General features: G+C 36.1%; 1 protein-coding gene and 1 pseudogene across 4 annotated transcripts in view; one reads left to right on the top strand and one right to left on the bottom strand.

The window, feature by feature from the left end:
- PCDH11X (protocadherin 11 X-linked) overlaps window positions 1-25701 on the bottom strand; it is a 777685-nt gene that overhangs the window by 187212 nt on the left and 564772 nt on the right. The gene's annotated exons all lie outside the window — the stretch shown is intronic.
- On the top strand, window positions 2611-3927 carry LOC101033218 (large ribosomal subunit protein uL4 pseudogene; annotated as a pseudogene).

Below are 25701 nucleotides of genomic sequence, written 5' to 3'. Positions count from 1 at the left end.
AATAAATAAAGAATGAAAATAAAAAACAATCCAGCAAAAAGGTGGATAGAAGAGAGGACTAATGTGCAACTCTCACTTGCAAGAACAGAACAGCATGTGGAGACTCACATCATGAACTTTTGCTGCAAGAATCACCACAGGAAGATACCAGAAAACCAAAAGAATTCACAAACCCTTTGAAAGAAGCAGCTTGCCACTGCAAATCCCATGAGACACCTGAAGAACTGTGAGTTCCCAGAGTATGAGAGGGGGAATAGTCAGCCTCCAAACATATATCCCCACTAGACAATCTGAAAATCCAGATTACAGGTGGAGGATTTAACCTTACCTAGAACTGAAACAGGTTCAAGTAGCCAAGTGAAATATAAAAGGAGAAGAAAAAGCCCTGTAGGCACTCCTGGTCCCAAGCGCAGGGAAGCCAACCCTAGCTTTATCTCATAGGTGTCCTTGGGCAAGGCTGCCAGCAGAATTGTGAATGGGCCTCAGGGTAAAGGATGCTTCTAGCTGAACTTTGTAATAATTTTGACTGCACACAAATTTTCCTGAGCAGAATTTATGGTAGGTGGGTGAATGTGAAGTGCAGATACAGATACGAGCTCAGAAGACACAGCTAATGGTGCAGGCAGGCAGGGAGGGGCGAGGACTGAGAGCCCTGCTTTCTTTCTCAGCAGGGAGATTTATAACCTGGGGCAAGATCTCAACCCTATGCACCTGCTGCCTAGATATAAACTCTGCACTGTTGGTGGGGCACAGCAGTGGGAGTGAGACTGGCCTTGGTGAATGCATGGGAACTGGGTGAAGTCAATGCCGGCTTTCCCCCATTTCCCTGGTGACCTGTGTGACACAGCAAAGGCAACCATAATCCCCTTTGGAAACTAACACCGTTGGCCTAAGAACCACCCACTCATCTCCCACAGTAGCTACAGCAAGCCCAACCCAAGTATAGATACCTGCCTAACCCTGTCCTCATCTGATGGTTTTTCTCCACCCTGCCTGGTAGCCAAAGACAAAAGACATAAACTCTCAGAAGCCCCATGGCCCCCATCACCTGAGAAACCTGAATACTTATTCTGGCTAACATAGGGCAAGCTTACATTCCTACTGCTGCTACTGCAGCTGGCTGTCTTGCAAGTGCAATCTCCTGGCTGGAGGCCAACCAACTCATAACAAACAACCCTGTTCCAAAGAAGGAGAAAACAACAGTTAATTCCACTGCCTGCAACATCCTGGCTAACCAGAGGTCCTGAGTCTGTCCAGGACCTGGACAGACTGCTAGCACAACCAGCATTCAAGAAAATCAGTACACTAAACAAAACTACAAGCAACGACTACCACAGAGTCCCCTTTACTCCCATTCTACCTCCACAGGAACAGGTGCTGGTATCCATGGCTGGGAGACCTGAAGACTGATCACATCACAGGAATCTTTGCAAAGATTGTTCAGCACCAGTCCATTGGTGCCATTGGTGGCTAGAACCAAAAGGGCAATATCACACTGCAGTCTAACCCTCAGGAAGCCCCGTTCCTAGGGGAAGGGGGAGAACACCACATCGAAGGATTACCCAGTGGGACAAAAGAATCTGAACAGTAGCCCTTGAGCTCCAGATCTTTCCACTGAAACAGTCTGCCCAAATGAGAAAGAACGAGAAAAGTAATTCTGGTAATATGGTTAAAAAAAAAAAAAAAGGCTCTATAACAACCCCAAAAGATCAAACTAGCTCCACAGCAATGGATCCAAACCAAGAAGAAATCTTTGAATTGCCAGATAAAGAATTTGGAAGGTTGATTATTAAATTACTCAAGGAAGTACCAGAGAAAGGTGAAAAACATTAAAAACAAAAACAAAAACAAAAACAAAAACAGAATATAGATGAAAACTCTCCAGAGAAATAGATACCATAAAGAAAAAGTAGTCATAACCTCTGGAAATGAAAGACACCATTAAAGAAATACAAAATACACTATAAAGTTTCAGCAATAGACCAGAACAAGTAGAAGAAAGAACTTCAGAGCTCAAAGACAAGGCTTTCAAATTAACACAATCCAACTAAGACAAAGAAAAATAATTTTAAAAAATAAACGAAGGCTTCAAGAAATTTTGGATTATGTTAAATGGCCAAACATAAGAATAATTTGTGTTCCCAAGGAAGAAGATAAATCTAAAAGTTTGGAAAACATATGTGAGCGAATAAATGAGAAAAAATTCCCTGGTCTTGCTAAAGATCTAGACATCTAAATACAAGAAACTTAAAGAACACCCAGGAATTCAGCACAAAAAGATCATCACCTAGGCACATAGTCATCAGGTTATCTGAAGTCAGGAGAAAGGAAAGGATCTTAAGAGCTGTGAGGGAAAAGCGTTAGGTAACCTACAAAGAAACACCTATCAGATTTACAGCAGATTTCTCAGCAGAAATCCTACAAGCCAGAAAGGATAGGGGTCCCATCTTTAGCCTCCTTGAACAGAACAATCATCAGTCACAAATTTTGTATTAAACAAAACTAAGCTTTACAAATGAAGGAGAGATAAAGTCTTTTTCAGACAAACAAAAGCTGGAAGAATTTGTCACTATCAAGCCAGCACAACAAGAAATGCCAAAAGGAGCTGCTGGGCTGAGAGGAGGGAGGCTGTCTTCTCTCTCCGCCATGGCGTGTGCTCGCCCACTGATATCGGTGTACTCCGAAAAGAGGGAGTCATCTGGCAAAAATGTCACTTCGCCTGCTGTATTCAAGGTTCCTATTCGACCAGATATTGTGAACTTTGTTCACACCAACTTGCGCAAAAACAACAGACAGCCCTATGCTATCAGTGAATTAGCAGGTCATCAGACTAGTGCTGAGTCCTGGGGTACTGGCAGAGCTGTGGCTCGAATTCCCAGAGTTTGAGGTGGTGGGACTCACCGTTCTGGCCAGGGTGCTTTTGGAAATATGTGTCGTGGAGGCCGAATGTTTGCACCCACCAAAACCTGGCGCCGTTGGCATCGTAGAGTGAACACAATCCAAAAATGATATGCCATCTGTTCTACCCTGGCTGCCTCAGCCTTACCAGCACTGGTCATGTCTAAAGGTCATCGTATTGAGGAAGTTCCTGAACTTCCTTTGGTAGTTGAAGATAAAGTTGAAGGCTACAAGAAGACCAAGGAGGCTGTTTTGCTTCATAAGAAACTTAAAGCCTGGAATAATATCAAAAAGGTCTATGCCTCTCAGCGAATGAGAGCTGGCAAGGGCAAAATGAGAAACTGTCACCGTATCCAGAGCAGAGGCCCCTGCATCATCTCCAATGAGGATAATGGTATCATCAAGGCCTTCAGAAACATCCCTGGAATTACTCTGCTTAATGTAAGCAAACTGAACATTTTGAAGCTTGCTCCTGGTGGGCAGGTAGGACGTTTCTGCATTTGGACCAAAAGTGCTTTCTGGAAGTTAGATGAATTGTATGGCACTTGGCATAAAGGTGCTTCCCTCAAGAGTAACTACAATCTCCCCATGCACAAGATGATCAATACAGATCTCAGCAGAATCTTGAAAAGCCCGGAGATCCAAAGAGCCCTTTGAGCACCACGCAAGAAGATTCATCGCAGAGTCCTAAAGAAGAACCCACTGAAAAACCTGAGAATCATGTTGAAGCTAAACCCATATGCAAAGACCATGCGCCAGAACACCATTCTTCACCAGGCCAGGAATCACAAGCTCCAGGTGGATAAGGCGCCTGCGGCAGCAGCAACACTAGAAGCCAAATCAGATGAGAAGGGAGTTGCAGGCAAGAAGCCTGTTATAGTAGGTAAGAAAGGAAAGAAGGCTGCTGTTGGTGTTAAGAAGCAGAAGCCTCCAGTAGGAAAAAAGGCAGCAGCTACCAAGAAACCGGCCCTTGAAAAGAAGCCAGCAGAAAAGAAACCCACTACAGAGGAAAACAAGCCTGTTGCATAAACTCTTAAATTTGATTATTCCATAAAGTTCAAATCATTTTGGACAGCTTCTTTTGAATAAAGACCTGATCAAACAGGCAGAGAAACACACACACACACACACACACACACACACACACACACACACAGAAATGCCAAAAGGAGTTCTAAATTTTGAAACAAAACTTTGAAATACACCAATATAGAACCTCCTTAAAGCATAAACTTTACAGGGCCTATAAAAGAATAGCACAATAAAAAAGGTATTCAGGCAAAAACTAGCATGATTAATACAACAGTACCTCACATCTCAATACTAACATTGAATGTAAATGGCATAAATGCTCCATGTAAAAGATACAGGATGGTGGAATGGATAAAAATCCACAAACTAAGTATCTACTTGGTCTTCACCAGACTCACCTAACACATAAGGACTCACATAAATGTAAAGAGGTGGAAAAGGATATACCAGGCAAATGGAAACAAAAAGAGAGCAGAAGTAGCTATTTTTTATATCAGACAAAATAGCCAATAAAGCAACAATAGTAAGGAAAGACAAAGAGTGACATCATATAATGATAAAAGCAGTGGGAAAATATCACAATTCTGAATATATATGCACCTAAGACTGGAACTCACAAATTTATAAAACAATTACTACTACACCTAAAAAATGAGCTAGACAATAGCACAATAATAGTGTGGAACTTCAGTTCTCCACTGACAGCACTGGACAGGTTATTAAGACAGAGAGTCAACAATGAAACAATGGACTTAAACTCTACTCTAGAACAAATGGACCTGAGAGATATTTACAAAACATTCTACCCAACAACTGCAGAATATACATTCTTTTTAGCAGAACATGTAACATTCTCCAAGGCACACCATGTGATAGGTCATAAAAAAGCCTCAATAAATTTAAGGAAATTGAAATTATATCAAGTACCCTCTTATACACAATTAAATAAAATTGGAAATTGACTCCAAAAGGAACCCACAAAGCTATACAAATACATGGGAGTTAAATAATCTGCTTTTGAATGATCTTTGGTTCAACAATGAAATCAAGATGGAAATTTAAAAATTAGTTGAACTGAACAATAATAGTGACACAACCTATCAAATCCTGTGAGATACAGCAAAAACAGTGCTAAGAGGAAATTTCATAGCATTAAATGCCTATGTCAAAATATTAAAAAAGAGCACAAATAAGCAATCTAAGCTCACACCTCAAAGGAACTAGGGAAACAAGAACAAACCAAATTCAAACCCAGCAGAAGAAAAGAAATAACAAAGATCAGAGCAGAACTAAATGAAATTGAAAGAAAAAAATACAAAAGATAAATGAAACAAAAAGCGGTGCTTTCAAAAGATAAACAGAATTGAGAGATCACTAGTGAGAACTAACAAGAGAAAAGTCCAAATAAGCTAAATTAGAAATGAAATGGGACATATCACAAACGATACCACAGAAATAACAAAGCTCATTCAAGGCTACTACGAACACCTTTATGCACACAAACCACAAAACCTAGAGGATATGGATACGTTCCTGGAAATATACAACACTCCTAGATAAACCCAGGAAGAAATGGAAACTCTGAACAGATCAATAATAACTAAGGAGATTGAAACAGTAATTTAAAAATAGCCAACAACAACAAAGCAAAGTCCAGGACCAGAATAGATTTACAGCTGAATTCTATCAGACATTCAAAGAAGAATTGGTACCAGTCCTACTGAAACTATTCCAAAAAAGAGAGAAAGAGTGACTCCTCTCTAAATTGTCCTATGAAGCCAGTATCACCCTAATAAAAAAACTAGGAAAGGACATAATGAAAAAAGAAAACTACAGACCAATATCCCTGATAAACACAGATGTAAAAATCCTCAACAAAATACTAGCTAACTGAATCCAACAGCATCAAAAAAAAAAAAAAAACCACACACACATACACACACACACTCACACACACACACACACACACACACACAATGATCAAGTGGGTTTCATACCACAGATACAGGGATGATTCAACATCCACTGACTTAATAAATGTGCTACACTACATAAACAGAATTAAAAACAAAAATCATATTAGTATCTTAATAGATGCAGAAAAAGCAGTTGACAAAATAAAGCATCCCTTTATGATTAAAACCCTCAGCAAAACTGACATGGAACCAAACTTAAGGTAATAAAAGCCATCTATGGCAAACCCACTGCCAACATTATGGCAAATGGGGAAAAGTTGAAAGCATTCCCCCCAAAGCAGGAGCAAGGATGCCCACCTTCACTCCTTCTATTCAACATCATACTGGAAGTCCTAGCCATAGCAATCAGAAAAGAGAAAGAAATAAAGGGCATCTAAATGGGTAAAGTGGAAATGAAACTGTTGCTGTTTGCCAAATATATAATTGTATACCTAGAAAACACTAAAGACTCATCCAAAAAGCTCCTAGATCTGATACATACATTCAGTAAAGTTTCAGGATACAAAATCAATAGATAAAAATCAGTAGCACTGATATACACCACCAAGAACTCAACCCCTTTAACAACAGCTGCAAACATATAAAATATTTAGGAATATAGCTAACCAATGAGGTGAAAGACCTCTGAAGAAACTACAAAACACTGCTAAAAGAAATCACAGGTGACACACACAAATGGAAAACCATCCCATGCTCATAGATGGGTAGATCTAGTATTGTGAAAATGACCATACTGCCAAAAACAATCTAAAATTTAATGAAATTCCCATCAAAATGTCATCATCATTCACAGAACTCAACAAAAACAATCCTAAAATTCACATGGAACCAAAAAAGAGGTCGCATAGCCAAAGCAAGACTAAGCAAAAAGAATGAATCTGGAAGCATCACATTACTTGACTTCAAACTACTCTATGAGACCATAGTGACCATTACGTTAGTAATAATGTATCAATATTGATCCATTAATTATAACACATGTGTCATACAAATGTCAAATGTGAGCAATAGGGAAACTGTTAAAGACAAAATTATTCAATTACACCTGTTGAAGCATGGTAAGGAAGATTTCATTCAAAACTATCACAATTGGCATAGGGAGCACTGCAATACATTGCAGTGGGGGATAGAGATTGTGCTTAATTTCAAATACAGATGGAAAAGTGGGAATATGTAACCAAGGACCAGCGTGGAGGTTAGCGAGTGGAAAATTACTAAGAGGAAGCATTAAGGCTAAGGGAGACCTTGACTAAACCTACCTAATAGGATTCTTGTGAAATACAGGCTAGGGTGATCAGACATTATCTGGAGGGTGGTAGAGGATTACATTATATATCTGATATCACCAATGGGATATCAGGGTGATCAGATAGAGAGGAGGGTGTGTTCTTCTTAAAACTGAATTTTGCAAAAGAGTACACAGATGGAACTAAGAGAAGGTTCAGGAGCGATATTGACATTTGATCAACCAAATAATCTTTGTCAAAACTCAGTATGGATATATTGGAACTCTGTTCTATCTCCAAAATAATTCTGCAAATCTAAAACTTCTGAAAGAAGTTTATTTTAAAAATATTATCAGGCCGGGTGCAATGGCTCAAGCCTGTAATCCTAGCATTTTGGGAGGCCGAGGCAGGTGGATCACAAAGTCAAGAGATCGAGACCACGGTGAAATCCCGTCTCTACTGAAAAATACAAAAATTAGCTGGGCGTGGTGGCACATGCATGTGGTCCCAGGTACTCAGGAGGCTGAGGAAGGAGAATTGCTTGAAACTGGGAGGCGGAGGTTGCAGTGAGCCGAGATCACACCAGTGCACTCCAGCCTGGCATCTGGCGACAGAGCAAGACTTTGTCACACACACACACACACACACACACACACACAAAAGAATGAATGTGTGTGTGTGTGTATATATATATATATATATATATATATATATATATATATATATATAATCAAACTGCCAATTACTACATTTAAATCAATACACTTAACATCTCTTACCCAAGGTTCTTTGGTTAGAGTACTATTAATTATTTGAAAATAATGACCATTTATTTGTTAAATCACAGGTGAGATTTTGCTAAATTTGCAATCCACACACTTATTTTCTTTTTTTCTTTTTCTTTTGAGAGACGGAGTCTCACTATCTTGCTCAGGCTGCTGGCCTCAAAGTCCTGAGGTAAGTCATCCCCTGCCTCAGCATCTCCACCCCAGCATCTGGAAATACAGCCATGCACCACCATGCCCAGCTTTTTTCCCCAATTTTGATTTTTTTTTTCAGACACTTGTCATGTCTAGAACATAATTTCTGAGCGTGTGGTCCCACTAAGAACTATAAGATGTGTACAATTCATACTTACCAATAAAATAGCAATATAGGAATGGGATGTGGTGGCTCACACTTGTAATGCCATTGCTTTGGGAGGCCGAAGCAGGAGAATCCCTTAAAGCCAGGAGTTCAAGGCCAGCCTGGGCAACATAACGAGACCCCGAATTTTACAAAAAAATAAAATAAAATTAGCCAGTTGTGGTGTCATGTTCCTGTAGTCCCAGATACTTCAGAAGCTGAGGAAAGAGAATCACTTGAGTCCAGGAGTTTGAGGCTGCAGTGAGGTATAACTGCACCACAGCACTCCAGCCTGGACGACAGAGCAAGACCCTATATAAAAAAATAAAGAAAGAAATAGAAATATAGTATTCTATATTGAAGGGTAGTCATTTCTGTAATAAATAATATTACATTAGGTAAATTATATATGTAGTCCACTGTACAAGTCAGCATAGTCACATGAATTTTAAAATATGTTTATGTTTGAAACAAATGTGAACATAAGCCTACATGTAATATGGAGAAACCATGACATAGTTTCCAGTTGTTGGACTAAAAGAGAAAAAGACAGTCAGCTGTATGAAGTGCATTTTGAGTTTTGCTTTGTTTGGTCAATCCCTAGAACAGTGTGAGTCACATATTAGTTGAACTATGACTATATGTTAGATGCATGAATGAGCATTGATGGTGGATACTGACAGCAAAAAGATGGATGATTGATGTGGTTTTGTAAATTCTCAGATTTATATTTGAATAGGATTCTTAGAACTGTTGTTCTATGAGTTCAAAACTCTAAAATAATTGAACTCTCTCTCCTCATTTTCTCCTATTGTTCTCATTTTTCTCTAAGACTAAGCTTCCAGAATAATAGAGAATATCAGAATGAGTTCTCTGTATTACTTAGTAATATATTTCTGCTCTTAGCGAAGCTTATGAGGAACGTGGAATGCTTTTATATGACAGGATTTGTCTTGTTATTCTTGCTAGGTTGAGAGGGAAATAAATCTAAGATCCAGTTGAGTATCAGTAAATGTACTTAGTTGGCGGAAAGATAAACGACAATGTGAGAAATCCCCCCATAATATCTGAGAGATGATTGTAATCGTGGTATGCGTATGTTATTATTTAAAGATTCAATTATTCAAATGTGAATTGTTCATGTTTAAAGGAGAAAAGGATCTCTATTGTCAGGGTATGAATACTATCAGGTATCTACTATTAATTTGTCTGTTTTTATAACCAGCATACACCGAAATTCTTCTACTCACCATTAATCAAAATCAAATAGGAAGAAACCTAATGTACAACAAAATGAAATAAGTGTAAGAGTTAAAAGGAAGAAAGATAATATAAAAGCATATTAAAATAAATGTAAGTGGAATAGCAATGCATTAATTAAATGCTACCTTCTTGCTTTATTGGGGCCACAATTTTGGCTCTGTACTTCACAGAAAACAACACAAATGAAGTAACATAATTAGATAAATTATACATGCAGTCAAAAATAAAAGACAAAGCAGTTTCTTAGGAGGAATAGAGCTATCTTCATCAGAGAACCGCCTAACATGTACATATGATCATGTACATATGAAGCTTCTAGCTGCCTATCTTAAAGAGAATGAATATGCTTACTTTTTTCTCTATCTGAAAATACATTTGCACAGAGAGAGAAACAGAGAGGAAGACTGTTCTTTGAAATATAAGAGAAATTGTTAATAAGTAATAATTAATAGAAAATAATTCTTTTTGCACTTCCAACCGAAGAAATCTTTAAATGATGGTACTATAAGGCCGGGCGCGGTGGCTCAAGCCTGTAATCCCAGCACTTTGGGAGGCCGAGGCGGGTGGATCACGAGGTCAAGGGATCCAGACCATCTTGGTCAACATGGTGAAACCCCGTCTCTACTAAAAATACAAAAAAATTCGCTGGACATGGTGGCACGTGCCTGTAATTCCAGCTACTCAGGAGGCTGAGGCAGGAGAATTGCCTGAACCCAGGAGGCAGAGGTCGCGGTGAGCCGAGATCGCGCCATTGCACTCCAGCCTGGGTAACAAGAGCGAAACTCCGTCTCAAAAAAAAAAAAAAAAAAAATGATGGTACTATAGATGCAAGGTTGTCCCGTTATGGCAATAAAAGGTAAACTCCAAGAGTGTGGGTATGTGGGTTTACAAAAAAAAAGAAATGGTAAATATATACCATGTTTATCTAGCTATTTCTCTGTATATCTATATACGATTTTCTTTATTTAAAACATCAATATTTTATTTTTAGAAAGTAAATTGTAAACAATTAAAGCTCCTTGTGACAGTGTAGCACCTCAGTAGGTTCTGAGACGGACAATTAATTGGGCAACTACATCATAGTTTAAAATTGCCAGTCCTGATATCACTGTTACAGGTGCCAATAGAGTGAGAGCCAAGTCTCACCTTCAGAAAGCCGATAAAAAAAAGCACTACAGCAGGCAGATGTGTGACAACGTAAAGAAAGACCTTCAGCTTAAGCAGTTGTAGGTAAAGCAGGATCCTTATTTTGGCAACAGGGAAATTTCTCTTTCTCTCCCTTTTATTCGTCTTCCTCCTTCTCCTCTTTTGCCTCCTCCCTCTCCTCCTCTTCCTCCTCTTCTCTCCTCCTCCCTCCTCCTCCTTTTTCATTCTTTCTTCTTCCTTTCCTCCTCCTTCTTTTCCTTTTCCTTCTCCTGCTTCCTTTATTCTTCCTCTATCTCTCTCAAAATTTTACACCAGTAGCATCCCTTGTTTACCTTCAGTTTATCTGATTATACCTCTCTGAAACAGCATAGCCAATCTGCATTTCCTGTTAACTCTTAACTACCCTTAAAAAAAAGTGCAACAGACCGGGCGCAGTGGCTCACGCCTGTAATCCCAGCACTATGGGAGGCCGAAGTGGGCAGATCACAAGGTCAGGAGTTTGAAACCAGCCTGGCCAATATGGTGAAACCCCGTCTCTACTAAAAATACCAAATTAGCCAGGCATGCTGGCGCATGCCTCTAATCCCAGCTACTCAGGAGGCTGAGGCAGGAGAATCACTTGAACCTGGGAGGTGGAGTTTGCAGTGAGCCAAGATCACACCATTGCACTCCAGTCTGGGCAGCAAGAGTGAAACTCAGTCTCGATTTTTTAAAAAGTGCAACACTAATTACAAAAGCAAAGACTTGGAACCAACTCAGATGCCCATCAATGACAGACAGGATAAAGAAAATGCGGCACATATACGTCATGGAATACTATGCAGCCATAAAAAGAATGAGTCCATGTCCTTTGCAGGGACATGGATAAAACTGGAAACTATCATCCTCAACAAACCAACACAGGAACGGAAAACCAACACTGCATGCTCTCACTCATAAGTGGGAGTTGAACAATAAGAACACATGCACACAGGGAGGGGAGTATCACACACTGGGGCCTGTCAGGGGATAGGGGGAAAGGAGACGGAGAGCATTAGGACAAATACCTAATGCTTGCAGGGCTTAAAACCTAGATGATAGGTTGATAGGTGCAGCAAACCACCACGGCACATGTATACCTATATAACAAACCTGCATTTTCAGCACATGTGTCCCAGAACTTAAAATTTTTGAAAAGTGCAATAACATAGATTAGTCAATTTATTCAACCTGTAGGGAAATATAACATTAATGTGTATTTACAGCATTGATCTATTCAAACCTTCTCTGATAGTAATCTCTTGCAATATATTTAGATTTTAAAACATTTCTTCTTCATATTTTATATTAGCTTTAAAAATTGGTGACACACATGCACATATATATTCATTGTGGCACTGTTTACAATAGCAAAGTCTTGGAACCAACCCAAATGCCCATCAATGATAGCCTGGACAAGGAAAATGTGGCACATATCCACCATAGAATACTAAGCAGCCATAAAAAAAATGATAAGTCTGTGTCCTTTGTAGGGGCGTGGATGAATCTGGAAACCATGAATCTCAGCAAACTGACACAAGAACAGAAAATAAAATACCGCATGCTCTCACTCAGAGGTGAGTGTTGAACAATGAGAACGCATGGACACAGGGAGGGGAACATCACACACTGGGGTCTGTTGAGGGGCGAGGAGATGGAGAGAGGGTGGGTGGGGAGATTGGGGAAAGATAACATGGGGAGCAATGCCAGATATAGGTGATGGGGGGATGGAGGCAGCAAACCACATTGCCATGTATGTACCTATGCAACAATCCTGCAAGATCTGCACATGTACCCCAGAACCTAAAGTGCAATAAAAAAAAAAAAATTGGTGATACAAAACAACCAGGAATAGTGAAAACAAGAGATTATTTTATATATAACCTGCTGAGTTTATTTATTTACACAGCAATAATGGGATGTACATAGCTTTCATTAAATTAAGCCTTTTTCTTAGTGATTGATACCACATGAATATATTTTGCTTCTTACAGAGTTTGCAGGTATTTCTTTCTTACCCCCAAGACACAAATTGTTTTCTTTAATAGAAGACCAGTATCCTTTGATGGCATCAAACATCAGTTGGCCCTTCTGAGATCCCTCAAGAAAGCAGTCTTTACTACCTATACAAGTTCTCTTATTTTTCCATTTTCCCCTATAACATTTTGGCATTGTTGATTCAAAATATGAGCTTCTATATTCCTAACATTTCCTGCCATATTTTATAATAATAGATATTATGCTTGAGTTTCATTTAAGCCAATTAAGCAAAAACTAATGATAATCACAAACTAGATTTTTTAAATATCCTATATTATCCTTTGTATCTTGATGGAAGCTACTACCTCTCCTCAAAGGAATCTTTTCTTTATAACCTTTATGATTCTCCCTTTCACACAGGTGCGGCATTAAAATCCTATAACGTGGTACCACAGGGGCAATTTTGCAAGAAGCATACCACTCAAGTACCGATTTCACCTTGAAAATGTCACAAGAATGTACCTTTTGTTGCTGTGCAGGTAATTATCAATATTTACAGTATGTCCCCAAGTAAAGCCACTTCCTATATGTACTAAGAAAGGTGATTCACTCTATTTCCAGCTAAACACCTGAATGGATGCTTACCAGAAAGCAATAGGAGGAAAACAGATAATTGCTTATAATTCCCAAATGAGATTTTCCTTCCTTAATTATATTTCTTCCTACCAATTTACTCAATGACAATGATCGGGGGAAAAACTGAAATGCTTAAGAGATATTTCTTTAAAAATAAATTATACTGATGCTACTATGGAGGAGGGGACTATGGGAGGAGAAAACTTTTATTCCCATAGAGACTCATTCTAAATTCTGTAAAAGTAATTAAAGTTATTATTACTACAGTCATATTTCTAGTTTAAATTTTTTGCCACCAGTTTTATGTATAAATCTATACTGATTTTAAAAGGTTTAAAAAATAGGCTTATAAAGTTCTGGGAAAGCTAAATATTTCACACTTCAAAGTATAAGCCTTAAAATAAGCAATTTCTTGGCATTGATTTTTCAGTAAAAACAAATGTTGAGTCCACTAATTGAAACAGAATAAGCACAAGCAAAATGAGGTAGAGTAAATCAATTAACTAAGAGAAATGTGAATCAAATACAGTTAAGAACCAACTCTTCACTTGAGTTTGGACATTGTTACTTTTCTACCCAATAAGTCAAAAAGCGTGAGCAAATATAATGCATGTTTTGCAATTGTATAAACCAAACAGTTTGAAATTGTGTGTAATCTAGATCTAGGGAAGAAAAACATTTCATGCCTCCATCAGTTCAACCAAATCACATTTTCTGCCATTGTCATCTACATGACATATCTATGTTATGCTTCTAATAATACATATAATTCAGATGGCCTATTCACCAACATAGAATTTATTTGTAGAATGAATGTTTGTAGCTACAAAAAAATGGTGCTTTATAATTTTTCTTTTCCGTGAAGCCTAACAATGCAATTAAGTGAGAGGAATGTTTACCGTTTTGATGGGTGTTTAAACAGAACGCCAGATCAAGTCCTAGCTTATTGTGTGATATGATTATGTCTATGTGACAGAGATACTATATAAGATTGTCCTCTGCTGAACTATGGCAACATCAAGCATATTATTGGATGACATATAATTTAGGTTAATTCCAAAAATCCATTTGGTTTTGTAAATAACTTCTCACAAATTGGTCTTGCATGATTAAAATAAGCAAAGCCTTAATCAAGAGAAGTCATGCTATCAAAATAAATTCCACCAAAATATTTTAAAACGTTCTCACTCATAGGTGGGTGTTGAACAATGAGAACACGTGGACTCAGGAAGAGGAGCATCACACACTGGGAGCAGTTGAGGGGGATAAGAGAGACAGCGAGGGGAGTGGCGAGGGAGGGGAGGGTGGGAGGGATAACATGGGGAGAAATGCCAGATATAGTATGCACCTAAAGTAAAATAAATAAATTAAAAAAAAACTTATTCAAATTAGCAATCAATGGCTTGTCCAGCCCCTTATCTAGTTCTCAGAAAGTATGTAATAAACCACATATTAATCTAATATTGGTACTTCCCGGCTTAAATTGTATCATTCTAAATATTATTGGCCATTTACATTTTTCAAAATATGTTAAGGTTAAGCATGCTTTTATATAAATTCTGTATCTATTTGAATAAAAGTAAAAAAATCTATTTATTTAAAGAATAGTATTACATGAAGCAGTTCTTTCCATTACATGCATTCCAATAACTCTGGCAAACACTAACATTTGTGGTGTTCCTTCCCCCTTCTACATGAGCTTGACAAGGCAAATTAATTTCAGATGCATCCAGCTCTATAAAATTGGCAAACTATTTTTACCAAAAAAAAAACACCTGCAATAATTTGCAAAAGTCTTGTATTTTCAAGTAATAATGATGAAGGGAATTTTCTGTAACTGAAATTACTATTCTGATAAATACATGTTAAAACATGCTAACATCCTCTGTCTCACTTACAAATATGGAAAATTATATCGAGGCATCAATGAGACATTTTTTTCAGCTATTCATTTCTTAATATTAAAACTCTTTAAGGCTGGGCACGGTGGCTCACAGCTGTAATCCCAGCACTTTGAGAGTCCAAGAATAGCAGATCACGAGGTCAGCAGTTCGAGAGCAGCCTGGCCATGGCCAACATGGTGAAACCCCATCTCTACTAAAAATATAAAAATCAGCCTGGGACAGTGACATGTGACTGTAATACCAGCTACTCAGGAGGTTGAGGCAGGAGAATTGTTTGAACCCAGAGGCAGAGATTGCAGTGAGCTGAGATTGCACCCCTGCACTCCATCCTGGGCAACAGAGCAAAACTCCGTCTCAAGAGAAAAAAAAAACAAAAAAACAAAAAAAAAAAACACTTTAATAGTATCCAGTTTATACAAGAGTTTAGGGGAAGAGTAACCTCATACATACTTAATGGGATTATAATCCAGTTTATTCTTTTTGTCAGGCAGCTTAACAATATCTACCAATACATGTGTTTTAATGTACATACAGAGAAGATGAATTGGATATCAGAAGATGACACATGCCATACATATATCTGATTATTTTTATCAAGGCTATGTAAAGAATACAAAAATTACTAAGTATAATACGATTTAAAAATCAGCTACATTCACGAATAGTTTATTCAAGAGAAGAAAAACACCTAATAAGTAATACATTTTTGAATAGATACTCAATCATATCAGTAAACTAGAAAATGTACATAAAAGACAAAATGATGTTCCATTTTATAATTTTCACATTTGAAAAATTAAAATAGATTATCAAATGGCTATGGGATGTTGAGCAACAGTTGTCTCTTGTACTAGTGAGAGACTTTGATTAAATATGCTTATATTCTACAACTCAACAATTCAATCATAGGGAAATACCTAAGAGAAACTTTAAACATGAGCAATAGAAAGCACATAGAAGGTTGTTCTTTGTAGCAGTTTTTGTAATGGTCAAGTATTCATAAACAACATCACTTGAAAATATCAATATGGAACTAACCTGTGAAATGTTCAAACAAAACACTACAAAACAGTGGGAGTGGAGGAAATAGACTTACATACACCAATAAATAAGAACTGGTAAAAGGAGCAAACAGCAGAAAGGTCTGTACATGACTATACTGTTTATCATGTATAGTGTATATAATAAAAATATTTAAAATAATAATTGGGGGTAATAAACACCAAATTTGGAATTGTGAGCTACTCTGGAGAGAGAGGAAGTAGATTGGGAACAGAGGAATATTTATAACTCTGAGAGTTCAATTTTTTCTTTTTTTTTTCTTTTTTTTGAGACACTTCACTCTGTCACCCAGGCTGGAGTGCAGTGGTGCCATCTCTGCTCACTACAACCCCGTCTCCCCAGTTCAAGCAATTCTCCTGCCTCAGCCTCCCAAGTAGCTGGGATTACAGGTGCCTTCTACCATATCTGCTTTTTTTTTTTTTTTTTTTTCATTTTTAGTAGAGACATGGTTTCATCATGTTGGCCAAGCTGGTCTTGAATTCCTAACCTCCGGTAATCCACTCACCTCGGCCTCCCAAAGTGGTGGGATTACAGGCATGAGCCACTGCGCCCAGCCAAGAGTTCAATTTTTAATAATAAAGGGTGATATGACACAATCATGGCAGAATGGTAATCTTTCAAAATATTAAGAGGATAGAAACAATAATGTATTATTATCAGTCATTTTTTCTTACTGATTCAAAAATTTAATAATTAAAATTGCACAGTCCTTTTCATCCACCAATTCCATTGTTTCCTTGACAGATTGACTAGTGATGAAGCATTACAATTTCTGCTCAAGTACACTTTGCAGCATTGTCTGTTTTAGCAAAAATCTGGACATTACCTAAAAGTTATCAATAGGTTAAAGCAGTCATAGTTCATCAAATCATTAGAATACTACGCCACCACTAAAAATAATGAGTTACATTTGTTCTTTTTAATGTAGAAAACTCTCCAAGACATACTTTAAGTGAAAAACAAAACAAAACAAGACATCAACATTTGTGTATAGCAATAATAAAACATTTTTGTACTGGTAAATTTTTTAAAAATCGTCTATCTACATATACATAAATGTTGGTATACAAATTTTAGGTGAAATTAAACGGAAAACACTTTTAACAGAAATCTGTTTTAAGAGGTACTTGTAAAGCAGTGAAGAGGGGTGCTGAGGGAGACTAACTTTTACCTGCATCTCTTACAGTGGTGTTTAAATGTTTTACCATGTATGCACATGTTATTACTTTTATTTTTAATATAACTGGTATTATCTTGGTACTGAGATTATGGGTCATTTTATTTTCTTCTTTATTCTGAATGCCAATATAATGTTCTTTGCCATAGAGACTAAAGAAGAGCTACTTTTTAAAAATACAACTAAAGCTTTGTCTATATGAAAATAAAATGACTGATGAACTCACTCAATTTATCTAAACAATTATCTTCTAAAAAGAACCAGAGAAATCACCTATTAACATGAGTGGTTCAGGCTTGGAAGACAAAATGGTCAATGAAGATTCTTCTAACCTAGTAAACTAATACCTATGGCCTTTCTTGTTGAGGTCAATCAACTGAATCTCCAAAGTGATCAAAGACTTTGTGAAATCCCATGTGGATCCTTGAATGAATGTTTATTATTCTGGGAAAGGAGTTCATGGCTTGAATATGATTAGAAAAGTATCCATTATTAACACCAAATTGTTTAAGGTATGCGAGATGTGGTGTTATGTGTATTGTATTGCTTGTGTCATTTGGTCCTCAAAATTATCCAGTGAGGTAGGTAGTATTCTTACATACATTATACAGAGGAGGAAATTTGATAGAGCATGAGTATGTAACTTCCTCAAGTCACAACCACTCATCATTCCATAATATATATTACTTTGTAGGAAGTGTTAGGGGCAATAACAGAATGAATGTAGAATATAATTTGCATGCATTGAAAATTGCTCAGACACAACAAACCATTATTGTCTCTTAAAATTCTTCAGATATATGTTCACTTACACCTAGTGGCAGAGACCAGAGATGGCTTCCATAATATGTAGCCAAGTCCTTTCTCCAATACCTGCTTATTTTACTCATGCACAAGTTGGAGAAGTGGAAATCAGTGACTAAGCTCAAAAACCAACCTATTACCTACTACTCAAAGTCCTGAAACTCTGCTAGAACAGTTCCAAAATTATGTAAACAGGAAGGAGGCAAGTTGCGATCTATTTAATCTCCTGCTACCTAATTTTTCCTTAAAAGTCAAACTTTTCAGAAAAGAATAATGATTCTATCTCCATACATAAAACTTTAAGATAAATAACAAACAGGAGGATATTCTTATCATACATCAAAGCTTAAAGATGCAGTAAGGCTAAGTGTCTTGTATAATTTTTTCTGATTTAGCAATCAGAGGAGATTAGAGTGAAATTTTTACTCTACATTTCTATGTGATCCAGTGAAAGACTTAACTTCCCTATATAGATTATTTGAATATAAGTGAGGATAGAATGAAAATTTATTCATTTTTTTAATTTCACAGTAGACATAATACACATGATCATAATTTGGCCTTACCAGACTAAAGCTTCCAAATATTCTTAGATGTCTTTGAAAGTCCAAAGTAGGCATTTCTATTTTTACTATTTGTCACCATTCTCAGTAGATAGATAATGTTGAAAGAAACTTTCAATTTTCTTTCATGTTGAAAGAAAATACTATATGTAAGTATTTTTGAATCTGTTCCTATCTCTTTTCATAACTTTTGATTCCTGTGAGGGTGGAAACATGGTTTTGTGAGGTTTTGCTTTAAGTATTGATGAGAGCAGGCTAGGTCAATTACAAAATATACAGTTACCACATGACATTTGTCAATTTTAAAAAATTTATTTTATCCAGAAGAATTATGCTTTTAATATTAAATGGTGAAACTTTAGTGAAGTCTTCTTATATTCTGCCACTGTCACCAGTGCGCAGATCTCATTCCAATCATCTTGTTCAAAATAAGATACTAATTCGACTCAAATGAATTACTCGGTCCTATTTAACATTTTGAAAATGATGACCCAAACTAGGAAAATTTTTAAATTCTACAAAGAAACTTGAAAATGTGAGTCACATTGATTTTCTCGTTAGATTTTATCCAGAAGACAAAGCTTTGCTTATTGTCTTCTGTTTTCCTGATTGCAATCTCATTTTACTTGCCCTTCAGAAAACACATTTGCAGTGACCTCCAGCTTGTTAAATATTCAGCAGAAAGTTTATGGACTTTCCCATAACCTTGATCAAAAGCCTTCTGGGAAACTAAATGCTGAAAGAAGAACTTTATTTGAAAAGTAACTTGAGTACTCCATGCTGATTTCTGTTTCACTAACAGTACATATAATCAGCAGTCACTGACTTAAAATGAGGACAGAGGTAAAATATTGAAAAGCAATCTTTCTCTTTTCATGAGTTACTGTAGTAGCAGATTAAATGAGATATTTACAACTTGATTTAGCAGAAAGAAGAGATTTATTTTTAAAGCCACAGGAGATATCCATAAAGTGACTTGCAGATTCCCATTCTACCAAAAAAAATTTAAAAAGCAAAGTAAATGCCCTGACACATATCGTAGAATACACATATAAACAGATACTCCACTCACACAGCAACAACACGTGAAACAACTCAGGATGTTTTGAACCAAAATAACCAGGAGATTTGAACATTTTAAAGTTGAAGATCTAGGTAGAAATTAATCATTAAGACTGATATAAGATGAGCTTCTTATATTTTATTAGTGATTTACAGTTTATCATTTATTTGTTATATTCTTTTGTTCTAGAAGTTCCTCATTATCAGTATCTCAAGAGGCAAGGAAGTAAAATTTCCAGAATTTACAAATATATATGTGTGTGTGTGTGTGTGCGTGTGTGTGTGTGTGTGTGTATACACAAAAATATACATATATATATACAGACACATATACATACACACACACACACACACACATACACATACACACTTTTGGCAAATATATGAAATTATAAACACATATAAAAGAACAAATGCAACAGTTGAAAATACAATGTTAATTATTTGTCTTGTATTTGCCTAAGAAGCAATTGTGAAATTTAGTAGTTGCTCCTTACAGATGCTGTAAGTTGTCTGTTTACTCTGTTAACAGTTATTTTGCTGTCTAGAAGCTTTTTCATTATATTAGATTTCCATTTGTCAATTTTTGCTTTTGTTGCACTTGCTTTTGGGGGTCTTCAAATCTTCGCCAGTTCTTATGTTACAAATGGATTGCTTAGGTTTTATAGTTTTGGGTTTTACATTTAAATCTTTAACCCATCTTGTGTTGATTTTTGTATATGGTGTAAGGAAGGGCTCCAGCTTCAATCTTCTGCATATAGCCTGTTACCCCAGAACCATTTATTGAAGAGGGAGTTATTTCCCCATTGCTTGTTTTTCTCGGCTTTGTCTAAGATCAGATGGCTATAGGTGTGTGGCCTTATATCTGGGATCTCTATTCTGCTCCACTGGTCTGTGTTCCTGTTTTTGTTTTTGTTTTTTAACCAGTACCATGTTGTTTTGGTTACTGGATCTCTGTAGTATAGTTTGAATTCAGGTAGTGTGATGATTCCTGCTTTGTTCTTTTCATTTAAGATTTAATTTGGCTATTTGGGCTTTTTTTGTTTCTGTATGAATTTAAAATAGCTTTTTTCTACTTATGTGAAGAATGTAATTGGTAGTTTGATAGGAATAGAATTGAATCTGTAAATTGCTTTGGGTAACATGGCCATTTTAATGATACTGATTCTTCCTATCCATGAGCTTGGAATGTTTTCCATTTGTTCATGTCTACAAGGTCACAGAGTTATTGTTAGAATCCAGACTATATATCAGGTCCTCTTCTTTCTAATCATATTCTTTCCACTGAATATACAATACCAAAGAGTTGTATATGTATTAATTTGATAACAGAATTAATCTTGAAAAACAGAAAGGAGTAAAGGACATCAAGGATTAATTCATGTATCCAGCTTAAGGCCATTTACTTTTTCACACAAATGACTATAACTCTTGAAAGTCATTTTTACATTTGTTTACAGTAAAAATATAGATTAAAGGATGATATGAAGCATTATCATTTGATCTATAGTAATTTTTTCAAAACTACAAATTATTCCTTCAAGAACTCTCATGCTTGCCTAACACTATCTTCATTAGATAATTACTTGTTATAAATCAGCACAGCCTGAAGTCTGATAGGGCATTCAGCATTCCATATGTACAGAAGTTTCTTTGCTAAGTTAAAGATACAATCATTTAAACAAATTGCATTGATTAAAAATGTAGTCTTTGTGCTTCCTATGCAATTTTTAAAACAAAAAGATAGCATATTGCCATGGGGTTACTAGCAATAAATCACCTTAAAATATCACAATAAAATGGCTTGGTCTCGTATAATACAGCCATTGTAAAGAAAATTATAAAAATATACTAAAGATTTGAAATGATACACTCTTATGATGAAGTAAAAGAAAATTGTACTGCCATGTCTATACAAGAAAAAAATGTAATATTAAAAATGTTTGATTTCTGTGAAGATTTAGAATTATAAAAATGCCAAGTATACTCATTATTCCCTCCTGTTGAGAGTAAGTTAGTTTGTTTCATCATCAATATATTCAATATTCCACCACACCTTGAGGACGAATGTTTATTTGTACTTATTCCTATGTGACAGTAAGCTTGATTATAAGTTAGCAATGACACATTATCAATCTACTTCTAACATCTCAGAAAGTTGTCTGTAAATTTAAATATGAAGAAAGTAAAATGTTGACTATATGATTATTATTGCTGCTGCTAGTGTAAGATATGAAACCGTTCGTGTCTTGGGAAACTTCAGATGGTTAATTCGAGAATGCTAAAATAATTTGAAATAAATAAAATGATCAATACATTTTAAACTGAATGAAGTCTTAATTCCAATGAGCCACAATGTTCTTAACTTGGCTATCTTTGATTCCTACCATGAAACAGAAAAAGCTACATAGTGTGAGAGGTGAAAACACACCTGCCTACAATTTCCTTAAGCATCTATATTCAGAAAACATCATGCATACTAAAACACATAGACTTCCCTTCATTTTATGTCCATTAGACTCAAGGCACAGAACCTCCTAAAACATACTGGGAGAAGGAGATTGCAAAGAAAATGAATGGTGATAATTTTAAAAGATGCAAGAGCAAATATTCAGTCAATATTCCTTCACTCTTTGGAATTAAACTAGGATATATTAGTAAGCAATGAGTTGTTTTTTAAAAAGAAATAAAACTTGCACATAATCAGCAGTTACCCAATTAAAATTCCTATCATATAATACATCCACATTAAATAGCTAAGCAAACATGTTTCCCAAAACTATGAGGACTTTAACAGGATGTTTGGGATGTTTGTTTTTTATGATGCAATAGGCATGCACAAAAAACAAATTCTTCTGGTTATTGGAAAAAGTAGTCAAATAAAACAGTCTGGCACCCCACATTCAATGGAAAACTTATCTGTCTCTTTTTCCTCTACTTTCTGTAACTTTCTTAGATTCCTTTGTTCACTGTTCCAGTCTGATAATCACAGGCAAAAGTTGGCACTTCAACACCAGTAATGATCCAGAAGGATTTTTAATCTGCTTGAGTGTAATAGACATCACAATGACTTCACCTGCAGAGATGTTTGCTGACTTGATTAGTTGACGGTGCAGCTGGTACTCTGCTTTGCTAGTGCCCTATCTGCCCTGTTAGTCTTCTTCTGATCAGTTTCCTAGAAATGAAGAGTTCATCTATAGGTGACCATCTAAAATAAAAATGGCATTTATGTTCAACTAGATGACATGGGTGATGTATAAATAGAGTGCATTGTTTTTCAAATAAAAATTATCAGAAAAAATCAGGTGTGCATTTTTGTGTGCATGTGCACATTTGTGTATGTGGACAGAGAGAAAGAAAGAAGGGAAAGTCTATTGAAGAATCAAGCAAGTATGCACTGACACTTTGAAACTTTCTATAATACGTTTCTGCACTATGAGACTTATCTCAAAGTCCCTGTAATATAAACTCTGGTATGGCAAAATTTTATGTATCTTAAAATATAATATGTTTGAGGCTTTAGGACAGACCTTCATGAGTTATTTTAATGCCTCAATTTATCATGGCCAATTGCTGCTCTGCTCTCCCTCATCTTTACCTGCATCAGTTGCTAAACACATTTGTTAGAACTTTGGTACCCAAAGTGTAGCCCCCACACCAACAGCATTCACATACCCTAGGGATTAGTTAGAAATGAACTCTCTGGTCCCTACACCCAACTGCTGAGTTTGCATTTTACCAAAATTTCTAGGTGGTCTCTATGCATGTGAAACTGAAAAGTACTATGTAAGAATATGATTATCTTATATTTTAAAATGATGTAAATATACGTATATATTCAGACAAATACATGTACTTATATTCATTTAATACGACAATGCTACAAAGCAGCTGCTTTTATTATTCCCATTTTAAGAATACAGAAACCTGAGGCACAGGAAGCCCGAATGTCTTGTCAAATGTCATTCTACTAGGAAGGACAGACTTGAGATTCTACTCTAGGCAATCTGGCCCCATTCCAATGGAATGCTTCTCTTCATAACGAATTATTTAATCATACACATTTTCATAGCCACTAAGGTGTGTATTGTAGATAAGAGATTAAGAAATAAAATAGAAGAGAATTAAACATATCTGCATCTCTTACATTTTAATGTATTTTTAAAAATCTTATGAGTGTTAAAATTCTCTGATTTCAAAAAAATCTTTCTGGGAGTAGACAAAGAAATTCAAGGTCTTTTGAAAACAAGGTCTCTGAAGGTCAACTTTTTTTTTTCTTTCTGCAAAAATAGTACTGCTAAAGCAGCTCTGAAAGTTGTTTCAAGCGTATGATACATTTTACTTACGCAGTGGTCCCATTCTCTGCCCTGAAAGCAGTCTGTTTTTACCCTATATTGCATACTAACGCATAGACAGATTCACTTCAGACTGTTGGGCATTATGGAATCTTTCTAGATGAAAGCTTTTTTTTTTTTTTTTTAACTTAGCCACAATTCATATCCTTTGATACCCTGAGGGGACAGTCCAAAAAGTTACATTGGTATTGAATTGGGCTCAGTGTGTTTAAGATATTTCCTCATGATATTTGGATTTCAGATATTATATTTCAGAAGTTAAGCTGTTCTGCAAAAATGTAATGGCTAGTTATCTCAGAAGGGAAGACTTAATAGCTCAATACTATGGCACTTTTAACTGGAATTTCAATATTTGGATTTAATTTGGGTCGAATCCTAAAACTCCAATTTTCTACTTGAAGAAAAACAGATATTTGTGTGACATTTTTCAATATATCCTGTTCTTCTGCCCAATTCAATTCATAATCAACTGGGGAGGAGGTAATAGAACACATTATTACTGCAAAATTTGCAATGAATTTAAAGTAGTAAAAGTAGTTTTTATAGAAGATTTATCTGAACAACAACCAAAAAAAAAAAAAAAAAAAAAACCACACACACAAACAGCTAAATCAAAAACATGATTCATCCAAAAACTAAGAAGGCCTTTGGTACATTCATATATCAAAAATATCTCTAATGAGTACTCTGTCCTTGTAACTACCGTACCAATTAGGCAAAGAATCCCTGAATTCCTTGTTAATATTTAACTTAGTCTTTAAAAACCAGATTAATTAGCTGCATTCTTTAAAAGAATGTAGAAGATACGTATGTACCTCTGTAAAATTGACTTCTCCCTCAAATCAAATTTAAGAGGTATTTATGCGATATGAGGACACACATTTTCCAAAGAGACAGGCAGAGTACAGTTAAATGGAAAGATCTGTTAGCAAAAATGTCAAATTCAGTTTTAGATTAAGTTATATGCATAAATCTAAGGAAATCACAGTCTAACCTCAACCCTGGAAAACTAGATCATTAAAATAAAAATTATAGTCAGCCAAGTGAACCTTGCAATGCACTATTGCTAAGTGAAAGTGTAGGAAGATCATCAAGTTTTCTTCTCAAAATATTTTTATTTTTTGCATGACTTTCTCAATCTAGAGCATCAATTTCTATGTTGTCATCTATTAGTATAAATAAAAGCTAACTGACTATATGTAAGACAAACTTCATATAACTTAATGATTTGAGCAGAGGAGTTGTATTCTGCTCAGTCCATTAGAACTAGAATCAGAAAATAAAGCAGGATTATTATTATTTTTTTTTAATATATATACAGAGTCTCTCTGTCACCCAGGCTGGAGTGCAATGGTGCCATTTTGGCTCACTGCAACCTCACCTTCCTGGGTTCAAGCGATTCTCCCATCTCAGCCTTCCAAGTAGCTGGGATTATAGGTACCCACCATCATGCCTGGCTAATTTTTGTATTTTT

Source organism: Saimiri boliviensis, chromosome X (genome assembly GCF_048565385.1).
Source record: "Saimiri boliviensis isolate mSaiBol1 chromosome X, mSaiBol1.pri, whole genome shotgun sequence".
NCBI classification, from domain to species: Eukaryota; Metazoa; Chordata; class Mammalia; order Primates; family Cebidae; genus Saimiri; species Saimiri boliviensis.
This window is presented reverse-complemented; position numbering and strand designations above follow the sequence as displayed.